Below are 16,843 nucleotides of genomic sequence, written 5' to 3'. Positions count from 1 at the left end.
CTTGACTAGAAGAAGGGATCGGCTGGTAGGGGATATTCTGAGGCATCAAGGAATCACCAATTTAGTATTGGAGGGCAGCGTGGAGGGAAAAAATCGTAGAGGGAGACCAAGAGATGAATACACCAAACGGATTCAGAAGGATATACGTTGCAATAGGTACTGGGAGATGAAGAAGCTTGCACAGGATAGAGTAGCATGGAGAGCTGCATCAAACCAGTCTCTGGACTGAAGACCACAATAACAACATGAGCTGGAATAAGCGAACTTTTCTATCTTGTTAATCCTTTTTCTGTTTTAGCAATTTGACATCTGTGACCGGGATATTTACACAAAAAATCCGATATTATAGATTATTGTCTCCCAAAATGGAAAAGCTATCTCAAAATTAATTCGTAATCAAGCATATACCGAAATAAAGCTACAATTATTTGTAACTGTCACACCTGTCACAATACATAAATATAGCAAATTTCCTCAGGAACACCCGCAGTAAGAGGAGGAGACACTGCCACAGTCATGGTGACAGGAAAAAAACTCTGGAGGTAAGACATTACTTATCTGCGAGAAGGGAGGGAGGTGACAGGTAGAGAAAGATTACAGGCAAGATTTACAGGCTTACACATCTTGTAAGTAGGCTGTTAAGGTTTTTTTTATTGGTAACGCCACGTAGCGCTCTGTATGAAAATCAATGACTGTGCTGTGTGCAGGCTGAGGCTGGTCGGCATTGTTGCAATAATCGCTATTGTAGTGTTGGGCAGTTGGCTGTTAACAGCGCGTAGCGTTGCGCAGTTGGAGGTGAGCCGCCAGCAGTGGTGGATGTGGGGAGAGAGATGGCGGAATTTTGAGAGCGGACGATCTGGACGTGTGTCCATGAGAAAGAGTAAATTTGTAATATTGGATATCATGGACTGAAATATATATTATGACTTTTGAACACTATTAAGGTAAATACATTGTTTGCTCTCTATTAAAATCTTTCTTTTGCTAACCATGCCTATCAGTAGTTAGTGCCTTCAGCAGTTTGAATCTTTTATTTAGCTGGCAGTAGTGGCGCTCGCTGTATTGCAGTAGTTTGTGAGGTAAGTGATTTGTGAAACGTATAGGTTAATTTAGCCAGGGCCATTCTCTTGTAGGGATTATTGAAAGTCAGATTGCGTTGCGCTAAAAAAATATTGTTTGTCAGTTTAAGCACAGTCATGTATAATTTTTCTACGGGGACGTTTCAATCTTTTCGATGGACAACATCACGCACATTCAACACAGTTTTGATATTAGTAGTAGCAACTACCGCCTGCTTATAAATTCCTCTCTGGAAGACGAATGAATGGTCTTTCATTTTTATTTTGGCTCTCATCCACTGGAAAACTGGTATTTAGGTCAGCTGCTGCTATAGGACAAGAAGCCATGAATGTCCTTCTGCTAAGAAAGAATCCCAAATCTAGAATGAACTACAGTCCCTTGAGCTGTATGGCAAAAAGAAGTGTTTTGTCAGAAGTGGAATCACTGTTAATATTACCAGTTTCTTCCTCAAGCATTATTTTGCGAAGCTCTTTTTGATTAGTATTTTGAAATCAGATAAGGCCAATGATCTAAGATTCTTACGGAATTCTCCATGTCCTACAGATAGTGACTGTTTGTTGCGGGTAGCATTTCTTCTTCTTTTTAAACAAAATATACATTTTTCTTTCTTTATTGCTATTTGCTACTCAAATGAGAGACTGAACACCAGTCAAACAATGCCCATCATCGTTATAAATTTCAGAAAATGAAAAACAGAACGTGAAGAGGAAATAATCATTTAGTGAGAAAAGGTTGTATTTGTACATACTCTCTTTTTTGTTGGTGAGTTCAAGGGTTAAATCCATTGCGTTTTATTTATATAGATTGCGAGTACTTGCAATGACCAGGAGAATGTACAAAAAATCACGAAATTAAAAATAAAACAAAAACTGTTAATTTTTTAATCAGAATCTTATTTATTCCCAACCTGAACAAATGTCCGTATGTTTGTGATCACTGAGGTGACAAACACTATTAGCAGTCGTTTCTGCCCCCCGATCTGCACACTGGCGCAGCAATAGTTTCTGTTGTGACCTAGGTATTTCTGTCTTATTTGTCATGGATCATCGCACGTAGGCGACAGCTAAGGTGACGTCACCCACCACGAGGCGACAGTGGCTGAGTCACCACTCGACAAGCAGCTGAAATCTAGAGTGGACATTTCTGTGTGCTTTCCACGTGCTTCAAGACCTTGAAACTTACTTTTTCTTCGGTGTATAAGAACATTAGTAAGCAACATGTCTGAACTTTTTCTGAGCCCACTTTTACGAACATATTACTAAAAATGTAGAGATATATGTAGAGATATTCATAGGTGAAATCAAAACACAATATGCAAAGAAAAGTCCTTTTGACAAAACTTTAGGGGGATATCTGCTACGCAAAAAAATAATAAAACCAGCTTGATTTTAATTAGCATAGTAGCAGTTAATGTGACTCCCTTCAAAAATCTTCCAACAAAAAGTCATAGCTTGACAGTCACCAAATCCATTGTTAAGCGAAGCTCACCTGGAACATGTAGTTATAAAATGTCAAAGACCAAGAACGAATTTCGAACTTAAAGCGTAATTGGCACTGGCTTGAAAAATTCAATTAAAATTACTTCATTACATAAACCTAGGAAGAAGGGAAAATATAACAAAATACGCCACACAGAAACACGAAAAAGACAATAGAAAAATTTCAGGGTGAATTTAAAATATCTCGGCGTGTTTAACTGAAAGGATATTTTTAAGCAATCAACAGTGCAATAAAAGAAATTTAGGCCGGACAACACCAAAGAAAAATTGCGTCTGGATCAAACATATAAGGAAGCACTTGCAAAAACAACGAATACGCAGAGAACGGAAACGTAGAGGTAAAATTGAATCTTATAAACATAAAACAATAACAGCAAGAATATTGAGAAGAATTAAAAATCTTTCAGACAATCTCAAGTTAAAGACAACAAGATAACTTCAAAATTAGTAACTCCTAAAAGCACTACATATCCTCAAGAGTAAAACAGACGTCTGTCAAACATCAAGAATTTACTCTGGAGCTGATGGAGGAATTGGCTTAAATAGCACTGAGAAATGCTTTCAAAATATTTAAACCAGGCACTAAGCTGTCCATCATGGATCAGTACCCTAGAATCCCGAAAGATTCGTGAAAAACTAGATTATGTGCTACCATTGTCGGTGACATTAAGTACTCAAAACACAAAAGTAGTAAAGCAAGTGGAAAGGATTATGTAACTGCTGAACATCTCAGATTATCTAAAAACCAGATTTGAAAGATCTAAAATAAATGAGTAGATATGGTAAACAGAGAAAGTCCGAGAAGAAAGGAAAGTAACATTAATATCTTGCTCCATAAGATAGGTGAGAAACGAGATCTGTCCACAAAAATATTGCTGAACAGGCTACAGTTAACTCTTGAGAGCTGTTCAGGCGGAATATGGAGTTCCATAATTCGTCACAAGTTTGTTAATCTTCAAGGGCATTATTTACTTCAAAAAGGTTTTAACTCATATATCTGGAAAATCTTAAATCAAGTAATCTGGGAATGGAGTTGGATTAAAATTGATGACTTAATACATGAATTACTCACTGATGTTGCCCAAAAATAAAACTCATCAATCTAGTGTCAAACGCTGCATAATATATAGAGAAGTAACGCAGAGGGATTATTTACGCTCCTTCTTCTACATTTGTGTTCTGTATAAAATTGAAATAACTTACCAGAACTAAAATTTCACACAGTATGTTACGAACTAAAAAAAACATTGTGTCAAATACAGTATTACAAAAACAGAAAGAAAGAGGAGATCTATATTGATCGCTCATCTGGCTGACTACAAATCAAACCAAGAAGATCTCAAACACCATTGCCGAAGAAGCTGGATTCAAGAAGTCAAGAAGATTTTCAGTAGATCAGATTCCTTTTTTTACAAGCATCGCTTCTGAATTTATAGTTCTTCTTTTTTCTCCAGCAAAAGTTGGCTTTCACTGTTATTCGATGTGATGATATACGTAACTCAGCCCCAGCTTGGAAAGTGTTCCTTCTAGAGTTGATGGTTACAGGACTATGGTGTTAAATGAAGCATCTTTGAGAATATCTGGCAAAGCGTCTGCCGCTATTAGCGTTGATAAGCTATTGCCTATTGGGGATCAATGTAAGTGTAAATTGAGTCTTGTTCACTACTTAGCGATTTTCTTAACGGTCTTTCTGAAGTTAGAAACTGTATTTTTAGTGGAGATTTAACTATATACAGTAGTGCTACGCAACTAGGTAACAGCAAGAAAATCCTTATTCTTGAGGACTTGTTTATTCGCTGTTGGAGTACCATAGGACGGTCGAAATCATTCAGAGAAGGAATGAAATTGAAATTAATGACTTCTTAAAAATTTTGAAACTGTAGTTGAACTATTGAAATATATGACATTGCAGATGAGTAGGCACACCTGGTGTTTCACTGTGGCTGAAAGAAGCGATTGATAGAAGAGTGCAATTAATCAATGACTTGCAGTGAGGAAAAAGTGGAAACCATTCCAGGACAAGAATATGATGGACTCTGGGCAGTCCAGGAGCAGAAATAATTCCGAAAGCGACACTATTGTAAATCATGAAGGGTGTTAGGGAAAAGATTCTCTGTGGTAGATATTTAGAAATATTTACAAAACAGAGATTACCGTCATTTTTTCTTCAGTTTTCCGTCTTTTTCTTAGTTACTCTAAATTCGTAGACGTATGTACTGTCTATGCAACTAAAGGATGACAGTTTGTTTATTGCCATAAGCGAAACGCGTATAGCAATAAACAAACTGCCTTCATTTAGTTGAATAGATGGTATATACCTTCACGAACAAAGATTAGGTTTGATATTCTCCTGAGAGTGATAGTTGGAAGATTTACTACAACATACAAAACGCTAAAAACAAAATTAAGGTGATGAGAAGTAGTAGAAACGAGGACAACAAAACTTGGAACGATACAGTAGTAAAAAATTCTATACTGAAGAACCAGAGAAACTATTACACCTGCCTAATAATGTGTAGGGCCCCTGCGACCACGCAGAGTGCCGCAACACGACGTGGGGGCACTGACTCAACTAATGTCTGGTGTAGTGCCGGGGGGGGGGGGGGGGGGGGACTGAAACCATGAATCCTGCAGAGCTGTCCTTAAATCCGTAAGAGTACGAGGGGGGGATCGACATCTCTTCTGAAAAACACGTTGCGAGGCATCCCAGATATGCTCAATAATGTTCATGTTTGGAGAGTTTGGTGGCCAGGGGAAGTGATCAAACTCAGAAGAGTGTTCCTGGAGCCACTCTGTAGCAATTCTGGACGTGTGGGGTGTAGCATTGTCCTGCTGAAACTGCCCAAGTCCGCCGGAATACACAATGAGCATGAATGGATGCAGGTGACCAGACTAGATGCTTCCGTACGTGTCACCTGTCAGAGTCGTATCTAGACGTATCAGAGGTCCCACATCACTATTACAGAGCCTCCACCAGCCCCGCTTGAACAGTCCCCTTCTGACACGCAGCGTCCATGGACTCATGAGATTGTCTCCATATTTGTACATGTCCATCAGCTCGATACAGTTTGAAACGAGACTCGTCCGACCAGATAACATGTTTTCAGTCATCAGGGGAGGCGTGAAGCTTTGTGTCGTGCAGTCATCAAGGCTTCAGCTCCGAAATCTCATATCGTTGATGTTTCATTGAATGTTTCGCACGCTGACACTTGTTGATGGCTCACCATTGAAATCTGCAGCAATTTGCGGAAGGGTTGCATTTCTATCACACTGAATGATGCTCTTTGGTTGTCGTTGGTACCGTTCTTGCAGTATCTTTTTCCGGTCACAGAGATGTCAGAGATTCGATGTTTTACCAGATTGCTGATAGCCACGGTACATTCGTGAAATGGTCGTACGTGAGAATACCCACTTCATCGCTACCTCGGATATGCCGTCCCCCATCGCCCGCGAGCCAACTCCAACTATAACACCACGTTAAAACTAACTTCAGACAACCTTGACGTCACTGCCTGACAGTTTTCAAAGCGCGGTTCCCATCTCTTCATTTGTAATAAACCTGTTCACCGTACAAAATGCCTCTGATGAACAGGCGTAAACCATTTTGAAATGTTGAATTTCATATCTATCTCAACAGTCAAACACGGGCGTCCAGAAAAATGTATCCAAGAAGAAGGAAGATCCTAAAATTTTCATTTTTTTGTACAATTGATTCAGTGATTTTGAAATGTATCCTGTCAAAAGAAGTAAATTTGGCAGAAAGTATGGAAAAACGTTTCATTATTAAATATATTTCAGTAGTATATGGAAACATTTTTTTCATCTCTATATTTACTTTCTAGTTTTTAATGTTTACTTGTGTAACTGAATCTGAACGGAATGTTCTTTGAAGATCATATTTTTTTCCGTTTTGAAGGCTGAAATGATACCGGGAGGCAGTGTACGACTAAATGATGTAACAAACCTCCCAAACCCACCCACAAATTTGTCAGTCTAGGACTGAACCAAAGTAGTCCTCTTCAGTTCGTCACACTATTGTGCAGCCATGCCATCTGGATTGAAGAAGTTGTAACTCTGTGATAGCATTTCCCGTGAAGATCATGATTACTAAAAAAAAACTAGTTTTATTGTGATGCTAAAATCGCAGTACTTCCCGTCGCTCCTGTCAACGTTAAAAATCCCCTTTAGTAGAGTCGCAGCAGTCAGAGCTTGAATTCTGTAATAGATACAAAGCCAATTCCGGGATTCCACGGCCGGCCGCGGTTCTAGGCGCTCAGTCCGGAACCGCGCGACTGCTACGGTCGCAGGTTCGAATCCTGCCTCGGGCATGGATGTGTGTGATGTCCTTAGGTTAGTTAGATTTAAGTAGTTCTAAGTTATAGGGGACTGATGACCACAGCAGTTAAGTCCCATAGTGCCCCTATCTTGATCTCACTTGCGGACGCCTATGTAGTCAAACAATAATTATGGAAATTCCAGATAGAATGCACATGGTGTCTCTAAATTTCCAACGCTTGTAAGTACAAGCTTTGTGCTTCCTAATGCCGTACAAATCTTTTCCCTCAACCGTCACAAGGTTTTTTTTAAGGTCCTGTGGGACCAAACTGCGGAGGTCACCTGTCCCTACGCTTACACACTGCAAATCTAAGTTAAACTAACTTACGTTAAGGACAACACACACACCCATGCCCGAGGGAGGACTCGAAATTCCAACGGGGGATGCCGCGCGTACCGCGGCAAGGTGCCTTCGACTCGGCGGCGTCACAAGTTCCTATAAGCTGTAATAAGATAGCCAAAACATATTGTCTGGCCTCTTGCACGAACTTTCTTTATTTAATCCACACTTTAAATCGCCTGGTTAAGCTTTTGCACCCTCTTTGCAATCTATTCGTCTCTCAGAAGACACAATTCAACTCTCCCATTTTTGCAGGTTCACACGTCTCGACGCTGGTACCCGCCTTTATTACAGTCATAATTAACATCCAAGTACAAACACAGAGCCTCTTTTGCTTTCCCTCTCTGATTATCCTCTTTCTTTTACACGAGTCCACCTAACGGTAATCAGTATTCCTACCAATGGCCTAGATCGCTAACGCGTGGTGGGGCTTGGCCTAAAAGCGAATAAAATTTGGTAATGGAATAAATGATGATTTACTACATAGATGCTAGCACTGCATGTATCATGCACTCGTTACATTTTTTAACGCTGAACAGTTAGACTAGAAAACACGACAACAACCATGATTCGCGAAGGTCAAGTAACTTGGCGAGTGTATAAATTAATTTTTTTGTTATGTATATTGGCAGAGATAATCCTTTTCAGAATTTATTTATTTACGTTTTCTTTCTGGTTTCTACACACGTTTAAACGTAGCTGCAGTCTCTTCGGTGAGTATTTCTTTTTTAATGGTCTTTCATTAGAAGTACAATGTTTGTCAGGCAAAGTCTGACGATTGTTCATATACATTTTTAATTTACAGTGTGTCAGCTGCAAAAGTTCTTCTGTGACTGTTTTAGTAGAGAATGAATTGTTTTAAAAACTCCAGCTTCTTCCTTTCGTATTTGACTTAGTTTTGTGCGCGTATTAGTTCTGACAGCAGTACCACTGAGTCGGTGATCTCCTAAACTATAAATACTGTCCAGCATTGACGGGATTCGTACAAGAGTATGGTTATGGTAGTGACATAAAGGTCGCATTCATCAAATTAGACAAAAAATACAACAGTACAGCTTCATAATCAGCAACGGAAGGATATCTTCAAACCCGACCATTATTCTGCTCTTGGAAGCGGCGAAAATGCCTCTCCATATTCGCGTCCTTTTCTGACGAATAACATTACATTTCGGAGAAATCAAACCTTGAAGTCTCCAATTGTTGCGGAATGAGCTGATGTACAGGAGCTTCTTCAGAACAGCTGCTGTTTCTTCACTGAAATAAAAAGTTAAACACCCTATACTCACAACATATTCACGACAATCTTGAAAATGCAATGATCAAAATTCGACAGAAACATTAATCAGTGAAGGGTCAAAAGTAACTGCTCAGCAATATGGTTCAAATGGCTCTGAGCACTATGGGACTTAACTTCTGAGGTCATCAGTCCCCTAGAACTTTGAACTACTTAAACCTAACTAACCTATGGACATCACACACACCCATGCCCAAGGCAGGATTCGAACCTGCGAGCGCAGCGGTCGCGCGTTTCCAGACTGTAGCGCCTAGAACCGCTCCGCCACTTCGGCCGCCTCAGCAATATGCCTTCTTCTGTCATCCTCTTCAAGTGTAACTGTCGTACTCCGTCAGACACAACACATCATTTTTTACCTTACAGGCAGTGGCCACCACACTAGCTGTCCACTTCGTCAAGACACTTAGGCTGAACGAGATCCTGACCATAGCTGACCGTTTGCGAGTGCTATAGCGTCTCAAGACCCCAGAAATACGGACAGTAACGTTCATCCTATGAAACTAACGCACAAGGTGGTTGATTTACAGAGGCATGTAACTGCGGTAACTGGACACTGCCGCACCAAATCCCCTAAGAGAACGAGAACGTGGATATCCGCGTAAAAGACGTAGACGTAGTGCACAGCGTGACACTTCACTCCGATTCCAGTGGATCCCTAAAGTTAAAGTGAGGATTTATAAAGAGTTGAAATAAAATTAAGAGGAAGAGAAAGGCCGCTAGTACTACAGCATGCAATATGTTCTCCCCTAATTCGTTGTTTGGTGATTGCACGTGAAGTGCACGGTGCCTAACGTCCACAATGAGGATGAACATTCAACGATGAAACTTTTCTTGTCATCTCCAAAAGATAATGACTTCCCAACTCATTAGTACACAAAGAGATGGTTTTAATCACTAAATACTTTCGTATGAGTAACATCGTAATCGAGAAGTAGCTATGTGTGAACCGCGGCACCATTGAGTTAGTAGACTGTTCAGTCTGGCGGCACTGGGTCACGTATAGTATCGACTATCCCTCTTGCGGTCCCATTGCCAATATCTACGAGGAAGAGTTGGTATCTGTGTGTTATGTCCTTAGAAGGCCTTTGCTTGCCGATATATATATGGGGGTTCGTTGGCCCGAGAGAGAGGCACGAAGTTTGGGGATTGGCGGTAGCGTCCCGATAAAAGGTAGTCACGAGGTCAGACCGACCGAATCCACGAGCTGCGCAAGGAGGGCCTGCGCAGAGCGAAGATACCGGAGTACTTCACCGGGGTCAGCGTCGCCTACAAGCATCAGGCCGACATCCCGTCAGTTGGTTGACAACCTTCGTGTCAGACGAGTGCTCGTGGCCTGGCTGCCCTCTCCTACCTGGCTTTCATCGGCACCACTCAGTAACCGCTGCGACGCACCGTGGATCCATGGAACTGCTTTCTGATAAAGAGGAGTAACGTTCTGCAGTCCTCGTGGTCGTTTGTTTCATTGTCTACCTGCCCTCCCTATTATTTTCGGGTTTGTACCCGATCCTCAGAGTTTTACTCGGTAGGCTCTTTGGTCATAAATATAGGCAGCAGTATTGTACTAAGACACTAGTTGTCGTTCCACAATTTATCCCGAATTATATTGCCTTTCCTTTCTGGTTTGTACCCAATCATTAATGTTCTATTTAGTCAGCTCTCGTGTCGTAAACACAGCCGGAACAATTGTACTAAGGCACAGGTTGCCATTACACAAAAGAGGGACGTTGCGGTTAGATTTAGCTGTTAGTCGGTTCAATTCTTTGATTGCAACTGCATTTCTCAGTCATTAGTTACAATCCAAACAACTTGTACTGTGCTGTTCGTTTCTGTGCTTGAAAGACCGGACCATTATTGGTGTATTTTAGCTGGATCTTGTGGTTCCGGCCGCGGTGGTCTAGCGGTTCTAGGCGCTGCAGTTCGGAACCGCCGGACTGCTACGGTCGCAGGTTCGAATCCTGCCTCGGGCATGAATGTGTGTGATGTCCTTAGGTTAGTTAGGTTTAATTAGTTCTAAGTTCTAGGGGACTGATGACCTAAGATTTTAAGTCCCATAGTGCTCAGAGCCATTCGAACCATTTTTTTTTTCTTGTGGTTCCGGCCGGTCTCGGTGGCCGAGCGGTTCTAGGCGCTACAGTCTGGAACCGCGCGACCGCTACCGTCGCAGGTTCGAATCCTGCCTCGGGCATGGGTGTGTGTGATGTCCTTAGGTTAGTTAGGTTTAAGTAGTTCTAAGTTCTAGGGGACTTATGACCTAAGATGTTGAGTCCCATAGTGCTCAGAGCCATTTGAACCATTTGAACCATATTGTTAAATAAACAGGTTGTGTGAAAAGAAAGTTATATTTGTGGCTCCTCCCTTCCACGTTTTCCTTAATTCCAGTAAGTACCACGTATCAATGTGTAATTGACTACAGAAGTTGAAATTCCACATCCCTCCTAGCATCACCACTATCTCCGCATCATAAAATACAAGTTCACTGGTTGTAACCTGAACATATAAGTGAGTGTGTTTCCACAAAGGGCTTATGTAGAATATGACCTGTAATACTTTTCTTTTTAAATCCTCAGGCACAACTTTGTATTCTCTAGATACCAACACAAATTGTTCTTTAAGCGGTCAGTAGTCGAATTCCGCGCCATGTGGCGTTCAGAGCAAAGTTCAAGCTAGTGTGAAACACATTCACAAATGGTATTAGCCGGTTGATAGCCGATGCGCGACTTCAGCCTGCAAATTCTGTAAACGATCCCACGTCCATTGTAAGCAATACGCAGGTAGCCCCAGTTGTATCCAAACCGAAATGCAAGTCCACAGCGAGATAACAAACACAGCACTATAACGGCATAAAGTCGAGTGCTTGATGTAAGTATGCGAACTGCCTTCCGGACGCGGTGATCATGTATTTAAGACGGCCGAGAACCAAATGCTATGCCCACCTGTGCCGGGCCTTCGGCGGTTCCTGTTGCCACGCGCCTCAGTGACTTACGTTTTGCCCTCTATCGACGAGACGGATCGATTCCACCTCCATATGTACTCCAGATTCCAAAGATGAAGAACTAATTATCTGCACAATGATTACGCTTTCCGAATAAAGGCGGATAAACAATTCCAGGTGGTCCCCAACCGTTAATCTATTCTATTTCAGCAGCAACTGACTGCGCTCATGCGTGTGTGAGATTTACGTGAGTGTTTGTGTGAGTGTGTTGTCTATTTCCGACGAAAATCTTGCTGGCCGAAAGTTCACTTTCTGACAGTCTGTTTGTTGTTTCTATCTGCGACTTAGCATCTCCGCTATATGGTAAGTAGCAACTACCATTTTCATATTATTGTTAATACTTTATTCCTGTTTATTTTAACATCCTGTAAAACATCCAAGTGATTTGAACTAAATAATGGTTAAATATTTGCAGATTAGACCGCTCGTAAAATTAAACAATAAATAATCACTGGGATAACAACCGCCCCAAATACATTGGTGCTCTTTCTTTGACATATAAGTCAATGAGGAAATTGTACGTTATAGGTAGGAAGGAAAAGTGACTCAATAAAAGCAGCAGAAACAGCGGAGAATCAAAATCAGTAACTAACGCCGCATTGAGAAATTCGCAATGAGTGAGAGAAAGACGTTTCGGATTCCTCCATAACTCTGAGAATGACCTCAAACTACGGTCAAGGATGTATTGTTGGATGGCTCTTTTGCAATTCGATCTTCCATTCAGCGGGCACCATCATTTGAAAAACAGCCAGAGGATTACTGCCGATGTCCCAAGGTTCATTACTAATAAATCTCTGAGCATACTGGAAGCGCACTGACAAACAAACTAACAATAAAGCTTCGGTATACTCGTAGTGATTAAACTGAAAATCCAGTATAAAAATATTATACAGTGAGAGGATCACGTAGTATATTTTATTATTTATTCACCCTGATCTTATTAGGGCTCTCAGGCATTCCCTTACATGGAACCAGGGTTTCACACACACAGTACCTATTTTAAACCATTTTTACCTAAGAAATAACAAGTTTAATGTGACGAATAGTTTTGAAATGATTTGAGAGTCTATAGTGACTATGTGAATAATTCTAACTATGAATTAGTAAAATTAATAGTGCTATTAATTGTGCTGCTGCTGCTGTCACAAATAGTGAAAACAATAACAGTGATAGCAACAATAATAATAATAATAATAATGACAATAACAATGAGTTTCGTAATAATAATAGTGGTAGACATAAAAAGAATTTATTGGTGTACCAAACAGATGTTATCCGATTTAGCGAGATCTGGGGAAAGGAAATTTAAGGAGACTGCACCAGCTAAGAATACTGGGAAATGAGGAAGGTCTGTTTGGAAAGAAGAATGTACAGGGATAACGAGTGCGTTCAGAGAAAATGGTAACAATTGTTGTTGCTTAATAGATATGCCATGCAGTTCGATAATATAATGCTGGAGATTATTCTAAGGGCGGGTTCCTGCTACTCAGAAGGACTTTGAGAAAGTGGCTGACCGATGAAACACAAAGGATTTTGGTCTGATGGGAACAGATGTTACTGACATTGTTCAGACAAGAGCGTTAAGGTCGAGGAGAGATATGGAGAACAGTGTACGCCGATGAGACAGTAGAGAAGACAGAGGGTACGGAAGGATAGCTTCGTGTAAGGTGGTGAAATGCGAGCAAAGAGTCGAACATCACAGATATATCGAACACAGGCATTCAGGCATACATAACCAGTTCCAGGCGCCATGAGATTTCCTAAGAAAGACCTTGCAGGATAACATCGTTGTAATCAATAATCGGAAGGATAAGTGTTTGTACAAGTTTCATTTTCAGCTCAAGAGGGAAGAACTTTTCATATTTTTGTAGAGCACAGAGAGATGCTGATGCCTTCTTGAACATTACAGTTACGTGCTCAGTCCAGTTTATATTTTCATGTTTTATTGCTCCTAGACTCTTTGCTGAAGGAAAGAAGTTGGTATTTCTCCTATTTAGGGTTAAAGATGGTAGAGATCCTCGACAATTCGGGATAATGAGCCTAGAATGAGCAAACTGTACCACTTGGTTTTTGGATGGATTGAACGTTAACCATGTAACTTCAGCCATGTTGACAGTATACACAGGTCAGTATTCATATTCTCGATAGCTGTCTGTAGGTTTGTTGGTTTTGCAGTTACACACAGCTGGAGGTCATCAGCGTATATGATGTATTTGCCGTTGGACAAAATTGAAGACACCTCTGTTCGATGAACCCTCTGCCAGACACTTAAATGTGATTTGCAGAGTATCGATGAAGATGTTATGTATATAAAGTATATTCATGAGAAAGGGGAATCGAAGGCCTTGTTAGCAACTTGGTATCTATTCTATTTAACCTGTATTATACATAGCCTTTTAAGAAGAGTTCGTATTTTATTTTTTAACAGATTCTCACCAACCAGCCAAGCCCGACATATTGCATTTCATTTTCTCCACCCTTCTTTTCTTTCAAATCATTCTTAAGATAACAAACCATCCTTTAAAAATTTTACTTTACCTTTCATACTACTGTCGTTTCAATTCTTAATTTAGTTTTTTTTTCTTTCTGCGGACACGAATTCCTATCCTGTGCTAACCTCTTCATCTCAGAGTAGCACTTGCATCCTACGTCCTCAATTATTTGCTGTATGTATTCCAATTTCTGTTTTGCTGCATCCTACGTCCTCAATTATTTGCTGGATGTATTCCAATTTCTGTTTTGCTCTACAGTTTTTGCCCTCTACAGCTTCCTCTAGTAACATGGAAGTCATTCCCTCATGTCTTACCAGATGTCCTCTCATACTGTCCCTTCTCCTTATCGGTGTTTCCCACATCTTTCTTTCCTCTCCGATTCTGCGCCGAACCTCCTCATTTCTTACCTTACCAGTCTACTTAACTTTTAACATTCGTCTGTAGCACCACACCTCAAATGTTACGATTCTCTTCTGTTCCGGTTTTCTCACAGTCCATGTTTCACTACCATACAATGCTGTATTCCAGACGAAATTTCTTCCTCAAATTAAGGCCGATATTTGATATTACTAGGCTCCTCTTGGCCCAGAATGAGCTTTTTGCCATTGCTACCCTGCTTTTGATATCCTCCTTGCTCCGTCCGTCATTGGTTATTTTACTGCCTAGGTAGCAGAATTCCTTAACTTCACCTAAACTTCACCTGCTTCGTGACAATGAATCCTGATGTTAAGTTTCTCGCTGTCCTCAATTCTACTACTTCTCATTACCTCCTCAGTCAATACTCTGTACTCATTAGACTGTTCATTCCCTTCAGCAGATCATGTAATCCTTCATTTTCACTCAAGATAGCAATGTCATCAGCGAATCATATTATTGAATTTTAATTCCACTCCTGCACCTTTCTTTCATTTCCAACATTGTTTCCTCGATGTATAGATCGAACAGGAGGGGCGAAAGGCTACGTCCTTGCCTTACGCACTTTTTAATACGAGCACGTCGTTCTTGGTCGTCCACTCTCATTATTACCTCTTGGTTGCTGTACATATTGAATACCACCGGTCTCTCCCTACAGCTTACCCCTAATTTTTTCAGTATTTCGAACTCCTTGCAACATTTTACATTGTCAAACGCGTTTTCCATATCGACAAATCCTATGAACATGTCGTGATTTTTCTTTAGTCTTGCTTCCATTATTAACCGCAACGTCAGAACTGCCTCTCTCGTGCCTTTAACTTTCCTCAAGCCAAACTGATCGTCATCTAGCTTATCCTCAATTTCATTTTCCATTCTTCTATATATTATTCTTGTAAGCATCTTGGATGCATGAGCTGTTTTCTGATTGTACGATAATTCTCGCACTTGTCAGCTCTTTCCGTCTTCGGAATTGTGTGGATGATGCTTTTCCGAAAGTCAGACGGTATGTTGCCAGAGTCATACATTATACAAACCAACGTGAATATGCGTTTTGTTGCCACGTTTAGAAATTCTCTTGGAATGTTATCTATCCCTTCTGTCTTATTTAATCGTAAGTCCTCCAAAGCTCTCTTAAATTCTAATACTGGATCCTCAATCTCTTCTAAATCGACTCCTGTTTCTTCTTCTATCACATCAGACAAATCTTCCCTATCATAGAGGCTTTCAATGTATTCTTTCCACCTATCCGCTCTCTCCTCTGCATTTAACAGTGGAATTACCGTTGCACTCTTAATGTTATCACCCTCGCTTTTCGCCGGCCGTTGTGGCCGAGCGGTTCTAGGCGCTTCTGTCTGGAACCACGCTACCGCTACGGTCGCAGGTTCGAATCCTCCCTCGGGCATGGATGTGTGTGATGTCCTTAGGTTAGTTAGGTTTAAGTTGTTCTAAGTTCTAGGGGGCTGATGACCTCAGATGTTAAGTCCCATAGTTCTCAGAGCCATTTGAACCATTTGAACCCTCGCTTTTAACGACACCGAAGATTGTTTTGACTTTCTTTTTTGCTGAGTCTGTCCTTCCGACAATCATTTCTTTTTCGATGTCTGCATATTTTTCCTGCAGCCATTTCGTCTTGGCTTCCATGCACTTCCTATTTATTTCATTCGTTAGCTGAGTTTCCCGGAACATTTTTGTACTTCCTCCTTTTATCGATCAGTTGAAGTATTTCTTCTGTTACCTATGGTTTCTTCGCAGTTACCTTCTTTTTAGCTATGTTTTCCTTCCCAACTTCTGTGATGGTCCTTTTTAGAGATGTCCATTCCTCTTCAACTGTACTGCCTAGTGAGCTATTCCTTATTGCTGTACCTACAGCCCGTATCACCCGGCCTTTTCCAAGAATACCTCGTTCTCTTGTGATTCCTGAACAGACTATTCGCTATTACAAGCTGAAACGTGTCACAGAACTCAATTAGTCTTTCTCCTGTCTCATTCATTGTCCCAAGCCCATATTCTCCTGTAACCCTTTCTTCTACTCCTTCCCCTACAACTTCACTCCAGTCCCCCATGACTATTACTGTTTCATGCTATATTACCCTTTCAAAATCGTCATACACTTTCTCTATCTCTTCATCTTCAGCTTGCGTCGACGGCATGTATACCTGAACTACCATTGTCGGTGTTGGTTTGCTGTCGATTCTGATAAGAACAACCCTATCACTGAACTGTTCACAGTAACACACTCTGTGCCCTACCTTCCTATTCATGACGAATCCTACACCTGTTATACCATTTTCTGCTGCTGTTGATATTACCCTATACTCATCTGACCAGCAATCCTTGTCGTCTTTCCACTTAACTGTCCACTACTATATCTAGATTGAGCCTTTACATTTCCCTTTT

The sequence above is a fragment of the Schistocerca nitens genome, chromosome 1 (genome assembly GCF_023898315.1).
Source record: "Schistocerca nitens isolate TAMUIC-IGC-003100 chromosome 1, iqSchNite1.1, whole genome shotgun sequence".
Lineage (NCBI taxonomy): Eukaryota > Metazoa > Arthropoda > Insecta > Orthoptera > Acrididae > Schistocerca > Schistocerca nitens.
This window is presented reverse-complemented; position numbering follows the sequence as displayed.